This window comes from Kogia breviceps, chromosome 15, assembly GCF_026419965.1.
Source record: "Kogia breviceps isolate mKogBre1 chromosome 15, mKogBre1 haplotype 1, whole genome shotgun sequence".
In the NCBI taxonomy this organism is placed as follows: Eukaryota; Metazoa; Chordata; class Mammalia; order Artiodactyla; family Physeteridae; genus Kogia; species Kogia breviceps.
Genome location: NC_081324.1, coordinates 40,900,272 through 40,927,548, shown reverse-complemented (window position 1 = coordinate 40,927,548; position 27,277 = coordinate 40,900,272). Strand labels below are relative to the sequence as shown.

Sequence of the window (27,277 nt, the reverse complement as noted above, 5' to 3'; positions counted from 1 at the left end):
CTGTATCCTCACTTTCTTGGTCTAGTGGCCTCAGATACCTTGCTATATAGCCTCATGCCCAGTCTTCCTCTCTCTACTCTGGTTTGCTCCTTCACCTAGTCTGGCACCCAACTCGAGCTTTGGTCTAGATGCTGTTGTTCAATCTCCTAAGGCTCTGTGCTCTGCAGCCCAAGAGCCAGGCCAGCCCTGCCCTTCCTCTGAACCCATCTCCAGCTCTAGGAGCCCCGGTCTTTGCAACTCCAAGCCACTTGCCTATCAACTGGAATGGTTTGGACACAGGTCAGTTTTATCTACAGACATTCTCCAACAGCACTGAGCTTCCCGCTATGTCACCCAAGTTCAATATCTTCCCAAACAGAAGGGAAGAATTCACTGATTCAGTGTGTCTGACAAAAACGATCACATACATGAGGGTCCTTCTGATGCTGCTACTGAACTATATGACTTCTCATCCCCTGTATTAACCAAACTAATTAAAATCTTTCATTCACACCATGATAAATTAATTGTAAATTAGAACAGCAATGTCACATGATTCAGAGTATACTTTGCTAGATCCCCCGTAAGTCATCTTACACAACAGTTTGTGATCATCAGCAGGTATGAATGTCAAAACACAAAATTTGCATGATTTAAATTCAAGTTCCTTGCATCCAAGAACTTTAGTTTTCAGAATCTTCTATATGTAAATCCATATAAACTCCAAATCTTGATGTGGGATCATCAAATATGGGAAGGGCATCCTGAAAACTTTTGCCATCCCCAGCACCTGAAGGCCTGAAGCTAGCTCTCTTTTCAAAAGATAGACCGTTACTAACTGTGCAATGTATATACTGGCTGGCTTGGTCAGAGCAAGCTTGGTTTAAGAACTCACACTTCTACTTTGGAAGAGCCTTTGCCAGGAAAACAACACTAGCAAAGGCCTTGAGATTCTACAGACACACTGGAGAATGCAGCACCAGACATGAATATAAGAAGTCTGGGGTTTCCCTGGTGGCAAAGTAGTTAAGAATCCACCTGCCAATGCAGGGGACACGGGTTCGAGCCCTGGTCCAGGAAGATCCCACATGCTGTGGAGCAACTAAGCCCATGCGCCACAACTACTAAGCCTGCACTCTAGAGCCCGCGAACCACAACTACTGAAGCCCACACTCCTAGAACCTCTGCTCCGCAACAAGAGAAGCCACCACAGTGAGAAGCCTATGCACCACAACTGAAGACTAGCCCCCTGCTCGCCACAACTAGAGAAAGCCTGCACGCAGCAACAAAGAGCCAACATGGCCATAAATAAATAAATAAACAAACAAACAAACAAACAAACCCTTTAAAAAAAAAAAAGAAGTCTGGGCTGCCTTGTCATACGTCACATAGAGCAAGGCTGCCCTTGGAGTAAGGAAGGAAAACAAGGCAGGACACCAAAAGGAGCAAAGCTTCATAAAAACCATCTTTCTTTGGGGTTTTCTTCAGATATGCCCTATAAAGAAAAACAAACAAATACTGACTAGAAGACTTCCTGGTCATCACAAAAACTCTCGGAATTCTAATATGCATTCATCTTTGCCACACAGAAGTATTTGAGCTAAATACTATCTTTCAAGAGCACCAAGATCCTTGTTGTTGAGCACACCCTGGTTTCCCTTCCACCTTTGATCTCCAATCAACCACTGAACAAGGGACAAGCCAATAACACAGATGAAAAAGGATGCGTCGCTTCTCAACTACTTTGTTGCGCCTTGTTCCCACTAATGCCCCAGGCCCAACTGGGAATAATGGTCCCTCTTATGAAAGATATCCCTCTGGACACAGGATGTGCATCAAGCAGAATTTCATGAAGCCCGGGGTCTTTATCCAAAGAATCGAAGTTGGAAACTATGCAACACAGCTGATGAGTTTCACAGAGGAGTTTCGAACCCAGAACAATCTGAACCAACAGCTCCATACTCTTTCCTCTAGTACCTTCTAGGTCACCTTTCTAGGTTTAAACTTACATGTAAATGTTATGCAACATCTATGAAAAGCAAGGAACACACGGCAGGATCGGGAGGAGGGAACAAATGAGGATTTGTTATAATTCCACAATGGTAAGGTGTATCATAGTGATAACAATAGAAATATTTTACTGTCTTATTAGAAAATAATATAATTCTTGAGCAGATATACCAAATTGCATTCTGCCACAGTAGTGGTACTGCTGACATGATCATTAGTTTTATTATTATAGTCTCATATATTTATAAATATATATTACTTTAGAAGTGCCAGCTAACATAGGTTGTTTGGGGTTTTTGGTTTTTTTTTAAATCAGATGCCCAGCATTTTGAATGAGGACATGACAGAAAATATAAATTTCAAAGAAAATGTCAATGCCAAAACAAAAATTTATTTTAAATGTTCCTCCCACAGAATGCTGATTCTCCATACCATGGCCAAGTGTACACACGTAATTATTAGCTGGTTCACTGGCACCCAATGGACCAGATGTAAACATGACTCCAAACTGTTCATTTACTAACCAAGCTCCCCAGATACTGTCAATCCTGAAAGGATTGAATCAAATGCACTGATCAAAGCAGCTGGGAGTGAGAAGGGGATGTGGAAGCCATCTAGACCAACTGCTCCTTCAGTCATGAGTCTCCTTCTAAGACCCCTGCCATGAAACCACCTGGCTGCATGCCAGGGTCATGTCTGTCCCTGACTACACCAACCGAGAGCTCACTATGTCCCAGGAGAGGGCACCATGCCATCTTTGGAGAGCTCTGTTTCATGATTAGTTGCAACCATCAGAGTAAACAAACCAGTGACTGGTCTGAGGACAGGGATACGTGCTTATTTTCCCCTGTAACACAAGTCAACAAGAAAGCCTCTAATCAAATAAATCCAAAGAGGGGTACAAACATAACTGTGACACATGTTTAGACTCGTTGAAGCAGATCAGGTCACTAGGTCACTGAAGAAATCATTCCTAAACCATATAAATGAGCTCACATTACACGTCTACACTATGAAGTATTTTTCCCTCTTAAATACATTTGCCACCAAGCTGAAAAAAAAATTCAGATTGTTGGATCAGTACTGATAGATAAATGTAGCACTTTGGCCAAAGGAGCTGGGTGTTATTGTCTGTATCACATGTACTGGACAAGTTGGGCCCTTCTCTGCCCAACTGACCTACAGAAGATTTATGCCACAGGAAGCTGAGATGGTGACCTCAAAGTTGCTGAAATATTCAGACAGTCTGTGCAGTTCTCTGGAATAGCACAATTTGGGAGAACTAGCTTTGTAGATAGAAAATATAGGCATTGTCATCATCAAAAAATCTACAAACAATAAATGCTGGAGAGGGTGTGGAGAAAAGGGAACCCTCTTGCACTGTTGGTGGGAATGTAAATTGGTACAGCCACTATGGAGAACAGTATGGAGGTTCCTTAAAAAACTAAAAATACAATTACCATATGACCCAGCAATCCCACTACTGGGCATATACCCTAAGAAAACCATAGTTCAAATAGGGCAATGTACCACCATGTTCACTGCAGCACTATTTACAATAGCCAGGATATGGAAGCAACCTAAGTGTCCATCGACAGATGAACGGATAAAGAAGATGTGGCACGTATATACAATGGAATATTACTCAGCCATAAAAAGAAACGAAATTGAGTTATTTGTAGTGAGGTAGATGGACCTAGAGTCTGTCGTACAGAGTGAAGTAAGTCAGAAAGAGAAAAACAAAAGTGTATGCTAACACATATATACGGAATCTAAAAAAAAAAATGGTTCTGAAGAACCTAGGGAAAGGACAGGAATAAAGACACAAATGTAGAGAATGGACTTGAGGACATGGGGAGGGGAAAGGGTAAGGTGGGACGAAGTGAGAGAGTGGCATGGACATATACACACTACCAAATGTAAAACAGATAGCTAGTGGGAAGCAGCTGCATAGCACAGGGAGAACAGTTCCATGCTTTGTGATCACCTAGAGGGGTGGGAATAGGGAGGGCAGGAGGGAGAAGCAAGAGGGAAGGGATATGGGGACATATGTATACGTATAGTTGATTCACTTTGTTATACAGCAGAAACTAACACAACACTGTAAAGCAATTACACTCCAATAAAGATGTTAAAAAAAAAAGAAACAAAGAAAATATAGGCATTGTCAAGCTAGATTGTAGAGTGTTCAAAGGGGACATCTCACTACATTACAGACTGCCCAGGTAATGAACTGACACTCATTCTAGTCAGAAAAGAGCATTTTGGAAGGCCATTTTTTCAGTTATTAAACTAACAGTTTTTAAATCTTTAACATTTTTCTTTGTTTCTCATTGTCTTTCATAGACAGGAGATTTTTTTCCTCAAATAGTGAAGCAGTTTAAGGCTTTGTAATCTAAGTAAATAACCTAAATATATCTTCTCTCCATGTACATTCTCAAGATTACAGCTTAGATTCTCTGAGTTTAATGAGGACTAGAGTTAGACTGTTTCCCATTAGAAAGAGAAAGGAGTAAGGCAGAAATTCAATAAGTGTTCAAGTAAAATACAGCCATCCTCACATCTGTATTATATTAGAGGAGACACAAGACAAAACACTGACTCTTGAGGTTAAACCTAAATTTCCTGCTTCAGTTCTGAAAGAGTTTGAGAGTTTAGATCAAAAAGGCAACAGAGAAATAAGACCCAAAAATGTCTAAAAACAAGTTTCAAAGGCTATAAAATGCCAACACTTAGTTACTTATTTGAAGCATCAGTTTAGTCAGCAATTACCCTAGAGCCACAAACAAAAATTAGTGAAGATTCTACTACATGCTCTTTTTCCAAGTTCGGGATGACCCACCTGGGATCTGTATGTCATAGGAGGTGCCAAACCACCACCTCTGATTCTTCAACTCTATTGTGTGATATTGTTGAATTTCCACGTCTTCCTCTCTAGTATACTGTTACATCACACTTGAATTTCCGAAGATATTATTTCAGTCTCCTTTGGAATCTACTGGTCTTTAATTTCAAACTTTAATTTCATCCTGCAAAAAAGAAAACCCTAAGTCTTGGGTCAAAGATCTACAAGCAAGACAAATTATCTCAACAAAAACAAAAGAGCATGAGACCAGAAACAGGATTCAGGGAACTCTCTCCTTAAGTCTGGCTTTTGAGCCTGCAACCTCAGCCTTTATCAAGCTTGTGAGTAAAACTACGTTTGAGAAAGTAATACTGACCTATTAACTTTGGTGGCTCTGTGGAAGCTTCTCTAAAATGCCACTGATCAGAAATACATACACAGACACACACACACACAGTAGATGAAGAATTTGTTATTTTGAACAACTCAGAATGAAACAGCCTCTCCTATCGAATTCCGTGGTAGAGTGAGATGCATATCTCTAAACCTTGCACATTACAAAATTTTCCTCAACCATGAAGATTCTGATTGAATCAAGGGACTGGGATTAGAAGGAGATATTTACCATGAAGTCATTTTAGACAAATCTTTTATCAAGTTATGCCTTAGTTTCAGCATCTAAAAGAATCTAGGTTCTATGCTTGCTCTTCAAGTCCTTTTACCAATTTATCCCTTGTCCTGTCTCAGCAGATTATTAACCTTCAGCTAGTCAAACAAATCCTATTGCTCTTCTTTCTACCTCACTGGTTACTCCTTCTCAGTCTCTTTTTCTGCTTTCTCCGTTTAACATTGGAAGGTCCCAGGGCTCAGTCCTTGGATGTCTTTTCTATCATCACTCACAAACTTGGAGAGTTCATCCCGTCTTCATATTCCAGAGACTCTCAAATTTATATTTTCAGTTCCAACCTCTCTGCTGAATTCCAGGTTTATATACACAACTGCCTGTTTAATATATCCATTTGGATGTCTAATAGACATCTCAAACTTCTGTGTCCCAAATGGAAGCCCCAGTTTCTCCCTACCCCATCCCACAAACATCCTGCCCCTACAAGGCTTCCTGTTCTCAGCTAATGACAACTCCATCCTTCCAGTTGCTCAAGACAAGTTATAGTGTCACACTTGACTCTCACTCTCCACATTCAATCTGTCAGAAAATCCTATTGGATGTAAGAAAGCCCTCAAGAAAACCGTATATCCAGGATCCAGTCTGTTTCCTTATCACTTTTATAGCTACCACCCTGATCCAGGCTCCATTATTTCTTACCTGGGTTACCTAATGGCCTCCAAAATTCTCTGCCTCCAACCTTGTCTCCTGGATAGCCAAGGAGATCCTCTTTAAACATCCGTCATATCATTTCATTCCTCCACATCAACTCAGTAACGACTACCCAGACTACCTGTTTCACGAAGGTAAAAACAAAAGTCCTTACAATGGACTGGTTTCCTTCATCTCCCCCTTGATCAACCTGCTCTGATCACAAAGGCCACCTGGCTGTTCCTTAAACATCTCAGGCACGTTCCTCCTGTAGGTCCTTTGCACTGGTGCTTCTCTCTTTCTAGAATGTTCCTCCCTCAGAGAGCCATAAGGTTCCCTCACCTTCTTCAAGTCTTTGTTCAACAGTTTCCTTCTTAGTGAGGCCCACTCTGAATGTCAGCTTAAAATTGCAGCCACCCTCCTCCCCAACTCTCAATCCTCTTTCCCCTCCCGTACATTTTTTTCTTTCTCTAAAGTACCTATCACCTTCTAATATTTACTTACTTGTTTATTTTGTTTCTTCCCACAACACACACATACACACCAAGACTGTAAGCTCCATGAGGGCAGTGATTTTTATATTTTGTTCACTGAGATATTCCAAGGGCCTAGAATATAGACACACTGTGTGAATATTAATTGACTAAAGTCCACCAGACCACCAACTTGCCCATTCTATTCTCTGAAGTTTTATCTGTGTCATGGTCCCTTTTTAGACTGACTTTCCCCAACCTCTCTAGCAATATAAATTCCTCTTTTCCTCACTTCAAGCTCCAATTTAAATCCTCCTCCTCTTAAATCTTTTCTACATTAGCTCTGCTCTATTGACCATGGATTTTTATGTACTTAGTCAACAAAAAAATTTGCATTAGCATCTTTGTTTGCCAACTCTGTAAATTTTAAGTCATACATACATACAGCTAAACTCTCAGTTCTTTATCTTACAAGAAATTCTGTAAGAACTATAGCCCCTGGAATTTGTGAACGTTTCATGCCTTTAAGAGATGCATCTGATGGACAGGGAGAGATTAGCAGAGAGTCCCTTAGTCATGGGGTAAATACTGAAAAGTTCACAAGCTTTCTTTGGTGAGAAACCCAAGCCCATCATATGGGGTTAATCATGTCCCCCAGGAAAGAGATGTCCTCACCCCTAGTACCTCAGAATGTGACCTTTTCTAGATTACCTTTCCAGAGGTAATCAAATTAAAACAAGGGCATTAGGGTGGGCCCTAATCCAATGTAAATGGTGTCCTTATAAAAAGGGGAAATCTGGACACAGAAACAGACATACACAGAGGGAAAATGTTGTGAAGACACACAGGAAAAACACCATGTGAAGACAGAGGACTGGAGTGATGATCTGTGAGGCAAGGGACACCTGAGGCTACCAGAAGTTAAGAGACAGGCCTGGAACAAACCCTTCTCTAGCACCTTCAGAGGGAACACGATCCTGCCAACACTTTGATTTTTGTCTCCAGAACTCTGAAGCAATACATTTCTGTTATTTTAAGCCACCCAGTTTACGGTACGTTGTTATGACAGCCCTAGGAAACAAATGCACCCATTATTTGGATGCAGTAAATTGAGCTGAGATCTGGCTAGATATCTACATTTTCAAATTATTCAGGTTGCAACAATGTGCCCTGAAACTGAGGTCTTTTAACTGATTGTCTTGATTCCAGAGCAACTTTGTAATTATTACTTTGCAATCATTCCACTGATAAGATACTCAATTAGGGATAAGGGAATCATCTTTCTACTCTAGAATCAAAAAGACCCTCTCTTTTGAGTACAAGGGAGGATCACACAATGGCCTTATAATTTCTACAGGCAAGCTGGCCTACAAAGCTGAAAGTCAGAAAATATTCTGCACTATTAATTGGCAATTATATGTTTGAATGGGATCTACACAGGGAGAAAAACAGTTTAGAAAACGATTAAAATTATATGACTAAATTTAATCCATTGGTTCAGATTTTAGAAAAATGTCTGGTTTGAGTTACCTGGACCAGCTATCTCGCTTTCTGTTTCAATATACAATCAACCTTTTAGCTTTGGCATCAGGTTCCAAACCATATTCTAAAAGGGAAAAAAATAAGAGCCACTGTTTGAAAGTTTATACTTCAGGAATAAACTCAGCTTAATTCCCTTGGAGGCCGAGAGACTCAGGTTATTGGACCTTTCCTAGGTGTGAGGGTGAGAACAGAGGCCAGTGTCACATGAGCCTGAAAAACTTTGAACTGTTTTCTCCATACTGCGCCTTCAGACCAGATGCCATCTGCCCAGCCTCATTTCTTCCTTGAACTAAATCAAGAACTCAGTTTTTCCATTGCTGCAATGCTCACAGGTCTAGAAAGACAAGAGTTAAAGTTTAAACATTCCTGTCAGTTACTGGATATTTTCCAGTAAAGGAAGAATCACAATTAGCAAATCAAACCCTAGTGATTTACTTATACTGCATATTACAATATAATCCTAGCATCTATTGAGCTGTTTTACCAAAGTGCCAGATGTTTTCTATACATTATCTCTAATCATCACAAAAACTATGCAAGGAAGATGTTATCTCCATTTTTCTAAGGGGAAGATGTTCAAAGGAGCTAAGTGGCAGAATTAGGGTTTAAACCCAGGTCCTTCTGGCTGCAAACTCAGCCACTGAACAAGCAGCATTAAGAAGAGCCAATTCCCACCACTTCCCAGAACTTTAATTCCATTATCTTTAATTTTCAGAATAACCCTGGTAGACAAGAATTGCTGTGATCCCCTTGTCACACCTGAGTGGACTGACACTCAAGAACGTTACGTGACTTGCCTATAGCTGGATTAAAAAACCAAACTTCCCTGTGTTGAGTACTGTCCTAAGCTATTGGGTTTTTCCACAAAACCCAAATGAACTTTTTGGCCAAACCAATATTTATAACCATTATAAACCACCCTAAAAAGCAGAGGGGTATTATCCTCACTTTACATGTGAGGAAGGTGAGGTTCAGACAGGCCACTTGACTTTTCATGTCACAAAGCTATCAAGTGGCAGAGCCAGGATTCAAAGCCAGGTCTGAGGATTCCAAACCCGTGCTCCTGCCACTGTGCCAGGCCGCCTTTCCCAGGGCCTTTCAGTAATTAAGTCAGTGTCACTGAAACTCTAGGCTACCTTTCAAGGGCTTATTATAACAAGGAGAGCACTTGGAATAAAAGTAAAACCACTTGACAACATAGTACAGGAAGAAAAAACTATGATCTGGGGTTACAATAGCCAAGTTGGCCCAGTCAGTGCACAGAGCAGCAAGCATTCTCTATGTTCCAAATAATGACACTGTTAATTTGATTTATATAAAAGGAAATAAAGAAATTTACATAAATGAAAACACAAGCAGGAGGAGGGAAGCAGGTATACATTGCCAGAAATGAGCTAGGTATTAAATGAGAAAGGGCAAAATAGGGAATTTCTGTGTGTTTTATTCATTTTACTTCATTTTTAAAGGCTTCTCCCTGCCTATCCTCTTCCCACTGCGTTCAGTGACATTCCCCTGCCTCTAACCAAAATGTTGCTTTGGCAGGAAATGAGGAGGAGGAGACTGTTTGAATGCAGGCTATTACCCTATGATTAACCCTTCTCCCTTGGATCAGAACCTGGGGTCCTTTTGCCAAAAAGGCAAAGAAAAGAATAAGTTTACCAAACCCTATCCCTTCTATGACACATTAGAGTGTGTTACACAATGCTTCCACATAGATTCCCTCATTTGATCTTCACATCAGCCCTGGGAGGTAGAAATGTCTACATCATAATCCTCATTTTACTGACAATAAAGATAAATTCAATTAAGTGACTTGTTCAATATCATACAATCAGTAAAACTCAGGCTGGAAGCCAGGTATTCTGTTACTGAACCTCAGGTTCTTTCCACAGCAGCATCATGTTCTAAATTCTTTGAGAAATAACCTGTTTTACTGTATAATGCTGAATATCTCTACAGCTGCTATTGCAGTTACCACATCATCATAATTTTTTATTACTGTTTGATAGACTTTATTTTTTTACGAGCAGTTTTAGGTTCACAGCAAAATTGAGCAGAAAGTACAGAGATTTCCCATATACCCTCTGTCCCCACACATGCATAGCCTCACCCATTATCAACATCCCTCACCAGAGTTAACACATTTGTTACAATTCATCATTTTTTAACTATAAAGAAAATTCAAATGATCATTCTTAGCATGTTCTTACTAGATAAAAATTAATAAAGTATACAGATAATGTAGCTACTTTTTTTTTTTTTTTTTTTTTGCCATGGCTCACGGGCCCAGCCACTCTGCGGCACACGGGATCCTCGCAGACCGGGGCACGAACCCGTGTCCCCTGCATTGGCAGGCGGACTCTCAACCACTGCGCCACCAGGGAAGCCCTATGTAGCTACTTTTAATGGGGCACATGCTATGCACTGGAGAATATACTAGGTATTTGCACATTTAACTATCACAACTCTAAGGAAGCTGTTGTTCTTTTTATTTTTATGTCTCGTGAAACTGAGGCTCAGAGAGGCTAAATGACTTGCCCACACTTACAAAGGAGGAAGTAGGTAGGATTCAAAGTACTCCAAAGTCTATGCTATTTCTGAGGCACCAGGCATCAGGGGAAAGACTTCATAAACCACCTTACCCTCCAGTTAAGGCAAGATGACTACTAGAATAATCGTAAGTCTACCAGCTTCCTTAGGAACCCACCCCAACCTATCAATCCCCAAGTTGGTCAAGTTTGTTCATGACCTAAATCCAGGAAAGAAGAACAAAACAAGGTGCTGCCAAATCGGTGAATGACCGAAATGTAACGGGAAAGCTGTGTTAGCATTAATATGCAGATTCATATTAATATGCAGACTCATTAATATGCAAACTCATATTAAGTTTGAGTCTCACTTTCCCCCATGCAGGCAATAATGAATGATCTCTTTACTCTCAGAGGATCAAGAACCCTTTGTTCAAGGCTTCCACCACCTACATGTGAACCTCAACCTGTAGCCCATGGCTAAAGTAATTTCCTTTGTCTCATGAGATGACAGTCATAAGACTGAGTACATAAAAGAAGGAGAAGGAGAAGGGGAAAGGGGAGGAGGAAGAGCAGGAGGAAAAAGGCAGCTCCCAGTATCTGGGGAACAAATGCTACCTAGAGCTCCTACTCACCTTCACTATGTACACTTATCACCAGCCTCTCTGCCTCATCCCCAGTAAACGTATGAAAGATCACGAAGAATGGGCTTCCCAGTCCCTTTATTTCTATCTAAACCCTCCCTAAAACACCACCCATAGTTTCAACCTGGACTGAATGAACAAGGAAACGGGGTAACATTTCTAACAGGGCTTTACTTTTAGTGTGTGTGTGTGTGTGTGTGTGTGTGTGTGTGTGTGTGTGTGTGTGTGTGTGTGTGTGTGTATGCTATACAGTAGGTCCTTGTTGGTTGTCTATTTTAAATATAGCAGTGTATACATATCAATCCCACATTCCCAATCTATCCCTTCCCCCCACCCTTCCCCCCGGTAACCATGAATTCATTCCCTAGGTTCTGTGAATCTGTTTCTGTGTTGTAAATAAGTCCATTTGTATCATTTTTTTCCAGATTCTGCATATAAGTGATACCGTATGATATTTGTCTTTCTCTGTCTGACTTACTTCACTTAGTATGATAATCTCCAGGTCCATCCATGTTGCTGCAAATGGCAGTATTTCATTCTTTTTAATGGCTGAGTAATATTCCATTGCATATATGTACCACATCTTCTTTATATATTCATTTGTCAACGGACATTTAGGTTGCTTCCATGTCTTGGGTTATTGTAAACAGTGCTGCAATGAACCTTGGGGTGCATGCATACTTTCAAACCAAGTTTTTCTCCAGATATATGCCCAGGAGTAGGATTGCTGGATCATATGGTAGCTCTATTTTTAGTTTTTTAAGGAACCTCCACACTGTTCTCCATAGTGACTGTACCAATTTACATTCCCATCAACAGTGTAGGAGGGTTCCCTTTTTCCACACCCTCTCCAGCATTTATTGTTTGTAGATTTTTTGATGATGACCATTCTGACTGGTGTGAGGTGATACCTCATTGTAGTTTTGATTTGCACTTCTCTAATAATTAGCGATGCTGAACATCTTTTCATGTGCCTCTTGGCCATCTGTATATCTTCTTTGGAGAAATGTCTATTTAGGGCCTCTGCCCATTTTTTTTTTTTTTTTTTTTTTTTTTTTGGCTGTGCTGGGTCTTCGTTTCCGTGCAAGGGCTTTCTCTAGTTGCGGTGAGCGGGGTCCACTCTTCATCGCAGTGCACGAGCCTCTCACTGTCGCGGCCTCTCTTGTTGCAGAGCACAAGCTCCAGATGCACAGGCTCAGTAGTTGTGGCTCACGGGCCTAGTTGCTCCGCGGCATGTGGGATCTTCCCAGACCAGGGCTCGAACCCGTGTCCCCTGCATTGGCAGGCAGATTCTCAACCACTGCACCACCAGGGTAGCCCCTGCCCATTTTTTGATTGGGTTGTTTTTTATGAGTTTTTTTAAATTAATTAATTAATTTTGGGGCTGCATTGGGTCTTCGTTGCTGCATGCGCAGGCTTTCTCTAGTTGCAGCAAGCGTGGGCTACTCTTTGTTGTTGTGCACTGGCTTCTCATTGCGGTGGCTTCTCTTGTTGCGGAGCACGGGATCTAGGCGTGTGGGCTTCAGTAGCTGTGGCTCGCAGGCTCTAGAGTGCAGGCTCACTAGTTGCAGTGCGTGGACTTAGTTGCTCCACAGCATGTGGGATCTTCCCCAACCAGGGATCGAACCCATGTCCCCTGCACTGGCAGGCAGATTCTCAACCACTGTGCCACCAGGGAAGTCCAGGTTGTTTGTTTTATAGTATTGAGCCACATGAGCCATTGGTAAATTTTGAAGACTAATCCTTTGTCAGTTGCATCATTTGCAAATATTTTCTCCCATTCTGTGGGTTGTCTTTTCATTTTATTTATGGTTTCCTTTGCTGTGTAAAAGTTTTTTAGTTTAATTAGACTTTGTTTATTTTTGTTTATTTTTGTTTTTATTTGCATACTTTTACAGTCTTTAGATAATTACTACTACAATACTATCCTACTACAACATTTTCCTACTAATAATATTGAGGCAATGAATAACAATGGTAATAATAACTGATTGAGTTCCTATTATATTCCAGGTGCTTTATATACTTAATCCTTTCCCAAATCTTATGATAAAAGGTCCATAATTCACACCCACAATTCTAAAATTTAAAAGTTCTGAAAACCCAAATGTATTTTCCTAAGTATACAGGAAACTCATTTTGTGGCAAAACCTAATGTGAACCAAAACTGGGTTTTTACAGTCTTTATTTATCCACTTGGTGTGAACATCCATACATTTTGCTGCAAAATGAGTTAATGTGTTGGATTTGAGAGCACAGCCTCAGGCTCTACTAGGATGTAACATACTATGTATTATAGAATACATATGCACCTTTTTCTTTGTAAAATCTAAAAATATCTGAATTCTAAAACATACCTAGACACAAGAATTTCAGATATCTCCACTTTTCTGATAAGAAACAGAGAGTCACAAAGAATACAATTTTACTATATACTTCCCTTAGGTCATCAGAGCCCTTTTACTAATTTAATAGTCAATGTTCAATTTTTTTAATTCAGAAAAGGATAGCTATTACGTCTGCACATAATCTAATAGTCATACGTAAATGCCTCATTCCAGTGTATACCCCCATCCAAACTGTGTTAAGAGCTACTGGCTTGTAGCTGACCTGAGAGAGCTGAGCTTGCATTTATCATCTCCTGTTACCCTGTCCAATCTCTAGTGAGGAATATTCAGTAACATCTCTAAGAACAATGACTTACTATATTCCATGCACTGTTCTAAGTGCTATACATAACACATTTAATCCTCACAACAACACATTGAGAATGGGCACTATTATTCCCACTTTATAAATGATGACTCTGAGGCAGAGAGAGGTGAAGTATATTGTCCAGTTAGTAAAAGTGGTAAAGCTAGGATCTGACTCTCAGCAGAAATCAAACAGACAAAAATCCTTTTCTTACAGCACTTGTTGGGAGGGGGAGGGACAGAAAGTACATAAATAAAATAAATAACCAATATATATAGTATATCAGAAAGTTGATAAGTCCCATGAAGAGGAAGAAAATCTGAGCTTTTAATTACAACACTCTATCTCTTAGTGAAAGTAATGTCAGGTCTGGTGTCTGAAGGGTGAAAGAGAAGATAAATTTCAGGCTAAGTAAACTGAACACTGAACTCTACTATCAAAGTAAAGCCTGTAAATGAATTTCCTTTTTTTTTTTAAGAATACATAAGAACTTCCACTTCCAAGCACCATGGAGTAACAAGGATCAGATTTACCCTTCTACCTGAAAGGTTAAAAAATAAAAGCAAAAAACAGACAAAATATATGAAACAATGGTTTTCAAGATACTGGATATCACACAGTGGTGGACAGTGATTCCTGAGAAACAGGAAACAAATGAGGTGAGCCCTATGATTTACCTAGCTTACTAACTGGAGGGAAATTCCAAGTGGAAACCCATATGTGGGATGTCCCAGGAGATTTTGGCCAGTTTAATAAGGCAAGAAAAGGAATAAAAGGCATCTGGCTTAAAAAGCAAAAAGCAGGGCTTCCCTGGTGGCACAGTGGTTGAGAGTCCGCCTGCCGATGCAGGGGACACGGGTTCGTGCCCCGGTCCGGGAGGATCCCACATGCCGTGGAGCAGTTGGGCCTATGAGCCGTGGCCTCTGAGCCTGTGTGTCCGGAGTCTGTGCTCCACAACGGGAGAGGCCACAACAGTGAGAGGTCCACATACCGCAAAAAAAAAAAAAAAAAAAAAAAAGCAAAAAGTAAAACAGTCTTCATTTGCACATGACATAATTTTCTATGTAGGAAATCCTAAGGAATACTTTTTAAAGCTATAAGAATTAATAGGTGAATTTAACAACATTGCAGGATACAAGCAATGTACAAAATCAATTGTATTTCTATGTACCTATAGACAGTGATGAATAATTGGAAACTGAAATAAAATATCATTTACAATAGAATCAAAAATATGAAAAAAGATGTATATAAACATCTTTTATACAATGACAAAAGATATATACATTGAAAGATATATACACTGAAACTATAAAACATTGCTGGAAAAATTAGAGAACACTTAAATGATTGGAAATTTGCTCATTGTTTATGGGTCAAAAGACTCAATACTATTCAGAAGGCAGCTCTCCCCAAACTGATCTATAGATTCAGCATAATTCCTATCAAAATCCCAGCTGACTTTTTGCGGATGAGGACAAGATGAACATAAAATTCATATGGAACAGCAAAGGATCTAGAATAACAATAGAAAAAGTGTTTTTAAAGGACAAAGTTAAAGGACTAACACTACTTGATTTCAAAAGGTGTTATAAAGCTACAGTAATAAAGATGGTGTGGTATTGTCATGAAGATAAACAAATGCATTGATGGAAATGCCTAAGGAGCTTATAAAAAAGGCCCAAACATATATGGCCAACTGACTTTCAACAAAGATGTGAAAGTAATTCAGTGGAGAAAGGATCTTTTCAACAAATGGTGCTAGAATATGCATAAAAAGTGAACTTAGATCAATACTTCACACCACATACAAAGATTAATTTTAAATGTATCACAGACTTAAATGTAAAACCTAAAATGATAAAACTTCAAAAACAAAACATATATGAAAATCTTTATGACCTTGGGTTAGGCAAAGATTTCTTAGCTACAATGTCAAAAGCATGACTCATAAGAAAATAAATTGATAAACTGGACTTCATGAAAACTAAAACCTGTTAAGAGATGAAAAGACAGTCCTCAGACTGGAAGAAAATACCTGCAAAGCATTTATCTTATAAAAGATTTGTATCCAGAATATATAAAGAATTCTCAAAATTCCAAAATGAGAGCACAAACAATCCAACAAATATATAGACAAAAGATGTGAACAGATATCATCAAAGAAGATATACAAGTAGCAAGTAACTACATGAAAGGATGCTCAACATCATTAGTAATTAGGGAAATACAAATTAAAATAGCAAAGGGACACCACTACACACCTATTAGAATGGCTAAAATTAGGAAGATTCACAGGAACAAGTGTTGGTGATGGTAAACTGAGCAACTTTAAACTCCCATACACTGCTGGTGAGAATGTAGAATGGTATACCCAGTTTGGAAAACAATTTGTTAATATCTTAAAAAGTAAAATATATACCTGCCATATGATCCAGCCATTCCACCCAAAGATTTGTACACAAATGTTCATAGCAGCTCTATTTGTAATAACCAAAACCTGGAAACAACCCAGATGCCCACTCACAGGTGAATTGTTAAACAAATTGTAATATATCCATATGATGGAATTAATATTCCTGAGAAATAAAAAGAATGAAGTAATGATACATGTAACACAAGGAGGAATCTTAAAATAATTATGCTGAATAAAAAAAGACAAAAAAATATATATATAAAATATGATTCCATTTATATGAAATGCTAGAAAACTAATCTACAGGGACAGAAAGCAGATCAATGTGGTTGCCTCACATCTCTCAGGAGGGAGAAATTGCAAAGGGTCATAAGGAAACTTTGGGGAGGTGATGGATATGTTCATTATCTTGATTGTAATGGTGATTTCACCAGTGTGTACATAGGTCAAAATGTATCAATACTATCTGCACATACTTTAAACATGTACAGTATTGAATGTCAATTATACCTCAATAAAGCTGTTTTTTTAAAAAAATAGTAACACATAAGAAACTAGAGACTGGTCTCCTTCTGCTCGAATCTACTGAAATTATATCACTTGTACAGATAGGCATAACTAACTGCAAATAGACAAATCAGTCCCATACAAAAGCTGAGAAGGATTTAGTTCTTCAAAAGAATGTTATAAATGTGTGTGATTCACAGATGATCAAACAATTCTAGTACAAGAAGGAACAGTTTTGCTAGTTTTCTTCGCCTTCCTTATGCAAAATCAAGGTTTCAGATACCTTACAAACAACTTTTAACATGACCAGTAATTTTGTTTATTATGTGTTCTGATGATCTACTGCTATATCAAAAACCACTGCAAAAGCTAGTGTCTTATATACAGTTTGGTCAGAACTCAACAGGAACAGCTCATTTCTGTTTCACTCAGAGCCATCTCAGGTGGCACAAAGGCTGAGAGCTGCAAGCATCTGAAGGCTCGTTGATCACAAGTCCAGTGGTTGAAGTTAGCTGGGACCTTAGCTGGACTAGAGCCACAGCACAAACCCTCTCTGTGTGGCCTGGGCTTCCTCACAACATGGCATCTGGGTCCCACACACCAATATCTCAAGAGAGAGCCAGCGATAAGCCATGTCACCTCTTCTAACCTAGGCTTTTAAGTCACTCACTGTCATTCTGCCACATTCTATTCTCTGAAATCAAATGACAAAGGGCAATCCATATTCAAAGACAGGGGATTAGATTCCACCTTTTGATAGGAGGAATGTCAAAGAATTTGCAGATGTGTTTTAAAACCACCGTACTGTATTTATTGAAAATGCAGATTCCTCATCATCCTTTCAAATATGTGGCCAGGAGCATTCATGGAAGGAGCACTGTGCTAGGACTCCAGGACACTGGATTCAAATTCTGATACAGATTTGAGACTCTTACATGGGTTAATTTTCATGTTAAGAACGGGGACTAGGAACTAGTGTACAGATGAGGTCAAAGTGAGATGAGAGGGCACAGAGGGAAGGGACGCAGGCTGCTCAGTTCAGGTCTTTAGTAGAGAAAGGCAGTGGAGGCACCAGGCAAAACACAGTGTCTAGACTCCCAAAAGAATGCTTAGAGCCACTGATGGGTCAGTCCTATAAAAGCAGAGTGAAGAATAGTGGTGGGCAGCCACGAACAGGGAAATCTTACAGCAGGTACACGTGGCTCTGAGGCCAGGATTGGGTTTTAGTACCCCTACTCCTCGGCAGAACTGTGCTTACTCTAGACAGAAAACAATCTTCTATTATTATACCAAATCATACAGTATCATCATTGCATGCTTATCGGACCAGCTGTCCTACTAGACTAATATGCTCCATAAAGGCAGGGACCATGTTTAATTCATTTTTGAATCTCAGCACCTTGCATGTTTCCTTTGGTGCCCAATACTTTGCAAGTGCTCAGGAATAAACAGAACTGAACTATCAAGGTCAAAGCAGGGAACTAGTCTTAAGGGAGTAAAAGTCTAAGACTGGGTATCAGGACAGGATTTAGAATCTGGGAAAATAAAGGCCCAGTTATTAAATTATGTGGTGGTCGAGGTCATAGGTAGATGATAGGTGCTGAGGTTCTGCGTATAACTGGCCACAAGGCTGACCTGCCTGAGCTCTTAAACAAGGGTTCCTTAATTTCCCCCAAAGATTAATCCTGAAGTGTGGGTGTAAGATCATAAGAAGGGAACAAGGGCAGGGACAGAAAGATCTGTGGCTGCCCCACATAAAAGAGTGCACCAGGATGTCTGTGAGACCCCTTTCTTCTTCTAAGTCATTCTGCACAGTAGGGAGCCGTGCCTATGAGCATGATGCGTTCTGGACAACCTGCCAGGAATCCCCCACTAAACCACGTGGTTTCTCCAGGCCAGACTTCTCTGCTGTGAGCTCATCTATTTGACTGCCCCAGATTCCCAAAGGCATCAGACAGAGCTCATCACCACGCCCAAACCACCAAGTTCCTCCTGCATCTCCTGACTGCATGAGACAGAACCACTGCAACCCAGTTTGCCATGCCAGAACCAGGCCTTGTCCTGGACACCTTGCCTCAGTCAGCCCCAACTTCCAGTTATGTCCGATCAATTCCAACTCTTTATGATTACTCAACACTGTCTCCTCGAAATGCAAATCAAAACTACAGTGAGGTACCACCTCACATCAGTCAGAATGGCCATCACAAAAAGTCTACAAATAATAAATGCTGGACAGGGTGTGGATAAAAGGGAACCCTCCTACACTGTTGGTGGGAATGTAAATTGGTGTAGCCACTATGGAGAACAGTATGGAGGTTCTTTTAAAAACTGAAAATAGACTTGCCATATAATCCATCAATCCCACTCCTGGGCATATATCCTAAAAAGACGAAAATTCTAATTAAAAAAGATACATGCATCGCAATGTTCATAGCAGCACTATTTACAATAGCCAAGACATGGAAGCAACCTATATGTTCATCAACAGATTAATCTATAAAGAAGATGTGGGATATGTGTGTGTGTGTGTGTATGTGTGTGTATATATATACATACACATATAAATGGACTATTACTCAGCCATAAAGAATGAAATAATGCCATTTGCAGCAACATGGATGGACCTAGAAATTATCATACTAAGTGAAGTAAGTCAGACAGAGAAAGACAAATATTATATGATATCACTTATACGTGGAATCTAAAAAAATGATACACAAGTATCTTTTCTGACCACAATGCTATGAGACTAGATATCAACTACAGGAAAAGATCTGTAAAAAATACAAACACATGGAGGCTAAACAATACACTACTTAATAACAAAGTGATCACTGAAGAAATCAAAGAGGAAATCAAAAAGTACTTAGAAACAAATGACAATGGAGACATGATGACCCAAAACCTATGGGATACAGCAAAAGCAGTTCTAAGAGGGAAGTTTATAGCAATATAATCATACCTTAAGAAACAGGAAACATCTCGAATAAACAACCTAACTTTGCACCTAAAGCAATTAGAGAAGGAAGAACAAAAAAACCCCAAATTTAGCAGAAGGAAAGAAATCATAAAGATCAGATCAGAAATAAATGAAAAAGAAATGAAGGAAACAATAGCAAAGATCAATAAAAGTAAAAGCTGGTTCTTTGAGAAGATAAATAAAATTGATAAACCATTAGCCAGACTCATCAAGAAAAAAAGGGAGAAGACTCAAATCAATAGAATTAGAAATGAAAAAGGAGATGTAACAACTGACTCTGCAGAAATACAAAGGATCATGAGAGATTACTACAAGCAACTCTATGCCAATAAAATGGACAACCTGGAAGAAATGGACAAATTCTTAGAAATGCACAACCTGCCAAGACTGAGCCAGGAAGAAACAGAAAATATGAACAGACCAATCACAAGCACTGAAATTGAAACTGATTAAAAATCTTCCAACAAACAAAAGCCCAGGACCAGATGGCTTCACAGGCGAATTCTATCAAACATTTACAGAAGAGCTAACACCTATCCTTCTCAAACTCTTCCAAAAGATAGCAGAGGGAGGAACACTCCCAAACTCATTCTATGAGGCCACCATCACCCTGATACCAAAACCAGACAAAGACGTCACAAAGAAAGAAAACTATAGGCCAATATCACTGATGAACATAGATGCAAAAATCCTCAACAAAACACTAGCAAACAGAATCCAACAGCACATTAAAAGGATCATACACCATGATCAAGTGGGGTTTATTCCAGGAATGCAAGGATTCTTCAATATACTCAAATCAATCAACGTGATACACCATATCAACAAACTGAAGGAGAAAAACCATATGATCATCTCAATAGATGCAGAGAAAGCTTTTGACAAAATTCAACACCTATTTATGATAAAAACCCTGCAGAAAGTAGGCATAGAGGGAACTTTCCTCAACATAATAAAGGCCATATATGACAAACCCACAGCCAGCATTGTTCTCAATGGTGAAAAACTTTTCCACTAAGATCAGGAAGAAGACAAGGTTGCCCACTCTCACCAGTCTTATTCAACATACTTTTGGAAGTTCTAGCCACAGCAATCAGAGAAAATAAAGAAATAAAAGGAATCCAAATAGGAAAAGAAGAAGTAAAGCTGTCACTGTTTGCAGATGACATGATACTATACATAGAGAATACTAAGGATGCTACCAGAAAACTACTAGAACTAATCAATGAATTTGGTAAAGTAGCAGGATACAAAATTAATGCACAGAAATCTCTGGCATTCTTATACACTAATGATGAAAAATCTGAGAGGGAAATTAAGAAAACACTCCCATTCACCATTGCAACAAAAAGAATACAATATCTAGGAATAAACCTACTTAAGGAGACAAAAGACTTGTATGCAGAAAACTATAAGACACTGATGAAAGAAATTAAAGATGATACAAATAGGTGGAGAATATACCATGTTCTTGTATTGGAAGAATCAACATTGTGAAAATGACTCTATTACCCAAAGCAATCTACAGATTCAATGCAATCCCTATCAAATTACCACTGGCATTTTTTACAGAACGAGAACAAAGAATTTCACGATTTGTATGGAAACACAAAAGACCCCGAATAGCCAAAGCAATCTTGAGAACGAAAAATGGAGCTGAAGGAATCAGGCTCCCTGACTTCAGACTATTCTACAAGGCCACAGTAATCAAGACAGTATGGTACTGGCACAAAAACAGAAATATAGATCAATGGAACAGGATAGAAAGCCCAGAGATAAACCCACACACATATGGTCACCTTATCTTTGATAAAGGAGGGAAGGAAACACAGTGGAGAAAAGACAGCCTCTTCAATAAGTGGTGCTGGGAAAACTGGACAGCTACCTGTAGAAGTATGAAATTAGAACACTCCCTAACACCATACACAAAAATAAACTCAAAATGGGTTAAAGACCTAAATGTAAGGCCAGACACTATCAAACTCTTAGAGGAAAACATAGGCAGAACACTCTACGACATAAATCACAGCAAGATCCTTTTTGACCCATCTCCTAGAGAAATGGAAAAAAAACAAAAATAAACAAATGGGATCTAATGAAACTTAAAAGCTTTTGCACAGCAAAGGATACCATAAACAAGACCAAAAGACAACCCTCAGAATGGGAGAAAGTAGTTGCTAATGAAGCAACCGACAAAGGACTAATATCCAAAATTTATAAGCAACTCAGGCAGCTCAATAACAAAAAAACAAACAACCCAATCCAAAAATGGGCAGAAGAACTAAATAGACATTTCTCCAAAGAAGATATACAGATTGCCAACAAACACATGAAAGAATGCTCAACATCATTAATCATTAGAGAAATGCAAATCAAACCTACAATGAGATATCATCTCACACCGGTCAGATTGGCCATCATCAAAAACTCTAGAAACAATAAATGCTGGAGAGGGTGTGGAGAAAAGGGAACACTCTTGCACTGTTGGTGGGAATGTAAAATGATACTGCCACTATGGAGAACAGTATGGAGGTTCCTTAAAAAACTACAAATAGAACTACCATATGACCCAGCAATCCCACTACTGGGCATATACCCTGAGAAAACCATAATTCAAAAAGAGTCATGTACCAAAATGTTTATTGCAGCTCTATTTATGATAGCCAGGACATGGAAGCAACCTAAGTGTCCATCAACAGATGAATGGATAAGGAAGATGTGGCACATATATACAATGGAATATTACTCAGCCATTAAAAGAAATGAAACTGAGTTATTTGTAATGAGGTGGATGGACCTGGAGTCTGTCATACAGAGTGAAGTAAGTCAGAAGGATAAAAACAAATACCGTATGCTAACACATATATATGGAATCCAAAAAAAAAAAAAAATGTCATGAAGAGATTAGTGGTAGGATGGGAATAAAACGCAGAGCTACTAGAGCATGGACTTGAGGATATGGGGAGGGGGAAGGGTAAGCTGTGACAATGTGAGACAGTGGCAGGGACATATACACACTACCAAATGTAAATTAGATAGCTAGTGGGAAGCTGCAGCATAGCACAGGGAGTTCACCTCTGTGCTTTGTGACCACCTAGAGGGGTGGGATAGGGAGGGTGGGAGGGAGGGTGACACAAGAGGGAAGAGTTATGGGAACATATGTATATGTATAACTGATTCACTTTGTTGTAAAGGAGAAACTAACACACTATTGTAAAACAGTTATACTCAAATAAAAATGTTAAAAAAATAATAAAATAAATTTAAAAAATTAAAAATGATACAAAGAACTTATTTATAAAACAGAAATAGATGCACAGACATAGAAAACAAACTTATGGTTACCAAATGGGGAGGGGAGGAGGGATAAATTGGGAATTTGGTATTAACAGATACACACTACTATACATAGATAGTAATAGATAACCAACAAGGACTTACTGTATAGCACAGAGAATTATATTCAGTACCTTGTAGTAACCTATAATGAAAAAGAATATATATATATATATATATATATATATGTATAAACTGAATCACTTTGCTGTACACCTGAATCACTGTAAATCAACTATACTTCAATTTTTTTAAAAAGAGGAAAAAAAACAGAACAAAACTGTCTCCTCTTCCAAGAAACCCTCCCTAACCCTAAAAAGTTGAAATGCCTTAAGTAACTTCAGATCCTGAACTGTCTTGCTACACTACCCAGATGGCCCAGGTAACATGGTTGTTCAACAAATGTTTTTTGAATAAATGAATGAACATATTAAATAAAGCCACAGCCATTGTAAACCGTGCCCCCACCCAGCACTTCCTAACTGCCTCCCCTCCTTTGTTTTTTCCCCTCCATAGCACTTATTGCCTCTAACATGCTATAAATTTACTTATTTCTTTTACTTATTATCTCCTCGTCTCCACATCCTTCTGAATGTAACCTCCATGACAAAGGGGTTTTTGACCATTGGTTCATCCCTGAATCCCAAGTGCATAGAATAGCACCTGGCATTCAGTAAGCACTTAATAAATACAAACTAATGACAAGTTTCCAGTGCTTAGCTGGTTTCAGACAGCCTTGGCATTTTCTAGGCAGTGATCCTCCTAGGTTCCCTGGCAATCACGCCTCCCTGACATGCCACCCCTCCCCACCTGGGACACTCTTTCCTCATCTGCCTGGACAACAGCTTATTTTAGGGCAGCTGCTGCTGCAGCAGAACCAACTACCGAAGGACACTTCCCATCCCAACATCTGGAAAATTCACGTAGAAAGCCTTTCAAACCTCACGTGCCAGGAAAAGTAACTCTTTCACTTTTTACAAAGTAGCCAAGTGACTATAAAATAAAATGCATTTAATGAGGAACTAGTTGGTACTTAAAAATTCAAATACCTGGTTCGGAGTCAAGATGGCCTACTAGGAGGATGCAAAATTCGTGTCTCCTCACAACTAGGGCGCCTCCCAGGCACCGGTGGGGGACCACGGACACCTAAGGGGATGGGAGGAACACCCAGTGACCGGGTAGGACATGGGGCATGGGGGGGAGTGAAGGGGGAGGAGAAGTGGAGGTGGGATGGGACTGGTGCCCCTGAGGGGCGGCTGAGGGAGGGGATGGGACCCCAAACCCCAAGGGGGAAATTGGGGAACCACTGGGAGGGCAGAGGATCAAAAGGGAGCATGGCCAGGTTTCCCCTGCCCACTTGAGCCCCCAGGAACCTGCTGAGATCCCAGGCCTGATCCTCTGCCCACCTAGGCCCCCTCCAGCCAGGTGGGTCCTGAGGGAGTGGGAGGGAGGGAATGGGGAGCAAAAGTAAAGGCCGGACCTCCAGGACCAGCACCCCTGAGGGGTGGCTGGGGGAGGGGAGGAGTTCCTACACCCAGCGGGATCCACCCACGGTTAGGGGTCCAGCGTGGACGGGGGAAACCCTGGGGGAGACAGTGGGGGAGGGGCACGAAGGAACAGAAGGGAACGGGGCCAGTGCCTTCCCTGTCCACTTAGGGACCAGGAAGCCTAATCCTCTGCCCTCGGAGCCTTCCTCCTGCAGTGCAGGGCCCAAGGCCCGCCCGTACACCCCCACCCAGGGCCACACCTCTACACTCAGAGACCCCCTCTGAGACCCCCTCCAAGGTGCTGGGCCTAAACCCCACCCACACACCCCCACACAGGGCCCTACCTCCAAAATCCAGAACTCCACACTCCAAAGGCCCTCCTTTCCATGTGCTGCCTCTCCCCTTCTGCACAGGTAATAAACAGAGGTCCTGCCCCATGCTTGAACCTCACCCTGCCTAGGCCCTGCCCCACACTCAAACGTCACCCACCCCAACTGCCTAGGTCCCACCCCACCCAAAACCCCACCCTTGCCTAAGTTCCACACCCACCTAAACTCCGCCCCCATAGCCAAGGCTTTTTTTTCATTTTTCTTTTTCATTTAGATTGGGGTTCTGTTTTACCTTGTTGATTCATTGTTGTTCTTTTATTTTCTTATTTTTCCTAAAAAATCTTTTATTTTTCTAATTTTATTTTATTCTTTATACTTTGTTTTGTCCTCTCGTTTTCACTTGTTCCCCCTTCTTTCTTTTTTCTGTTGTGCTTTCACCTTGTTGCAGTTATTTCAATTATAGTTTTATTTTTCCTAATATATTTTTTCTTTCTAATTTCATTTTGTTTTTTATTCTTTCACATTGTACTGCTCCTTATTTTCTTTCTTTCTTCCTTTTTTTTTCCAACTGTGCCATGAAGCTTGTGGTATCTTGGTGCCCAGGCCAGAGGTCGGGCCCAAGCTCCTAGGGTGGGAGCTCTGAATCCAAACAGCTGGACTAACAGAGAACCTCAGACCCCAGGGAATATCAATTGGACTGATGCCTCCCAGAGGTCCTCACCTCAGTACCAAGACCCAGCTCTACCCAACAGCCTGCAAATTCCAGTGCTGGACATCTCAGACCAAACAACCAGTAAGACAGGAATACAGAACCACCCATTAAAAAAAAAAAAACAGAAATGACAAAGAAATAGGTTACAGATGAAGGAGCAAGGTAAAAACCTACAAGACCAAATAAATGAAGAGGAAATAGGCAAACAACCTGAAAAAGAATTCAGAGTAATGATAGTAAAGATTATCCAAAATCTCGGAAACAGAATGGAGAAAATACAAGAAACATGTAACAAGGTCCTAGAAGAACTCAAGAGCAAACAAACAGTGATGAACAATGCAATTACTGAAATTAAAATACCCTAGAAGGAAATCAGTAACAGAATAACTGAGGCAGAAGAATAGATAAGTGGGGGCTTCCCTGGTGGCGCAGTGGTTGAGAGTCCGCCTGCCGATGCAGGAGACACGGGTTCGTGCCCTGGTCCGGGAAGATCCCACATGCCGTGGAGCGACTGGGCCCGTGAGCCATGGCCGCTGGGCCTGCGCGTCCGGAGCCTGTGCTCCGCAATGGGAGAGGCCACAGCAGTGAGAGGCCCGCATACCGCAAAAAAAAAAAAAGAATAGATAAGTGAGCTGGAAGATAAAATGGTGGAAGTAACTGCCAGGGAGCAGAATAAAGAAAAAATGAAAAGAATTGAGGACAGTCTCAGAGACCTCTGGGACAACATTAAATGCACCAACATTCGAATTATAGGGGTGCCAGAAGAAGAAGAGAAAAAGGATCTGAGAAAATATTTGAAGAGATTATAGTTGAAAACATCCCTAACATGGGAAAGGAAATAGTCAATCAAGTCCAGGAAGCACAAAGAGTACCACACAGGAAAAACCCAAAGAGAAACATGCCAAGACAGATATAAATCAAACTATCAAAATTACATACAAAGAAAAAATATTAAAAGCAGCAGGGAAAACCAACAAAAACATACAAGGGAATCCCCATAAGGGTAGCAGCTGATCTTTCAGCAGAAACTCTGCAACCCAGAAGGGAGTGTCAGGACATATTTAAAGTGATGAAAGGGGAAAATCTACAACCAAGATTACTCTAACCAGCAAAGATGTAATTCAGAATGAAGGAGAAATTAAAGCCTTTACAGATAAGCAAAAATTAAGAGAATTCAGCACCACCAAACAAGCTTTACAACAAATGCTAAAAGAACTTCTCTAGGCAGGAAAAACAGAGAAGGAAAAGACCTACAAAAACAAACCCAAAACAATTAAGAAAATGGTAATAGGAACATACATATCGCCAATTACCTTATATGCAAACAGATTAAATACTCCAACCAAAAGACATAGTCTGGCTGAATGGATAAAGAAACAAGACCCATACATATGCTGTCTACAAGAGACCCACTTCAGACCTAGGGACACATACAGACTGAAAGTGAGGGGATGGAAAAAGATATTCCATGCAAATGGAA

The 27,277-nt window shown here is 40.1% G+C and overlaps 1 long non-coding RNA gene across 2 annotated transcripts in view; it reads right to left on the bottom strand.

The window, feature by feature from the left end:
• Positions 1 to 4,831: 4,831 nt before the first annotated feature.
• Positions 4,832 to 27,277, bottom strand: part of LOC136792713 (uncharacterized) — a 64,942-nt gene continuing 42,496 nt past the window's right edge. The window contains exon 4 of one of the 2 annotated variants that reach the window (XR_010836933.1): positions 4,832 to 5,018. This is a non-coding gene — a long non-coding RNA (uncharacterized lncRNA). Of the gene's footprint in view, positions 5,019 to 13,087; positions 13,158 to 27,277 lie in introns of those variants that run through there. The other variant, XR_010836934.1, reaches the window with a different exon arrangement.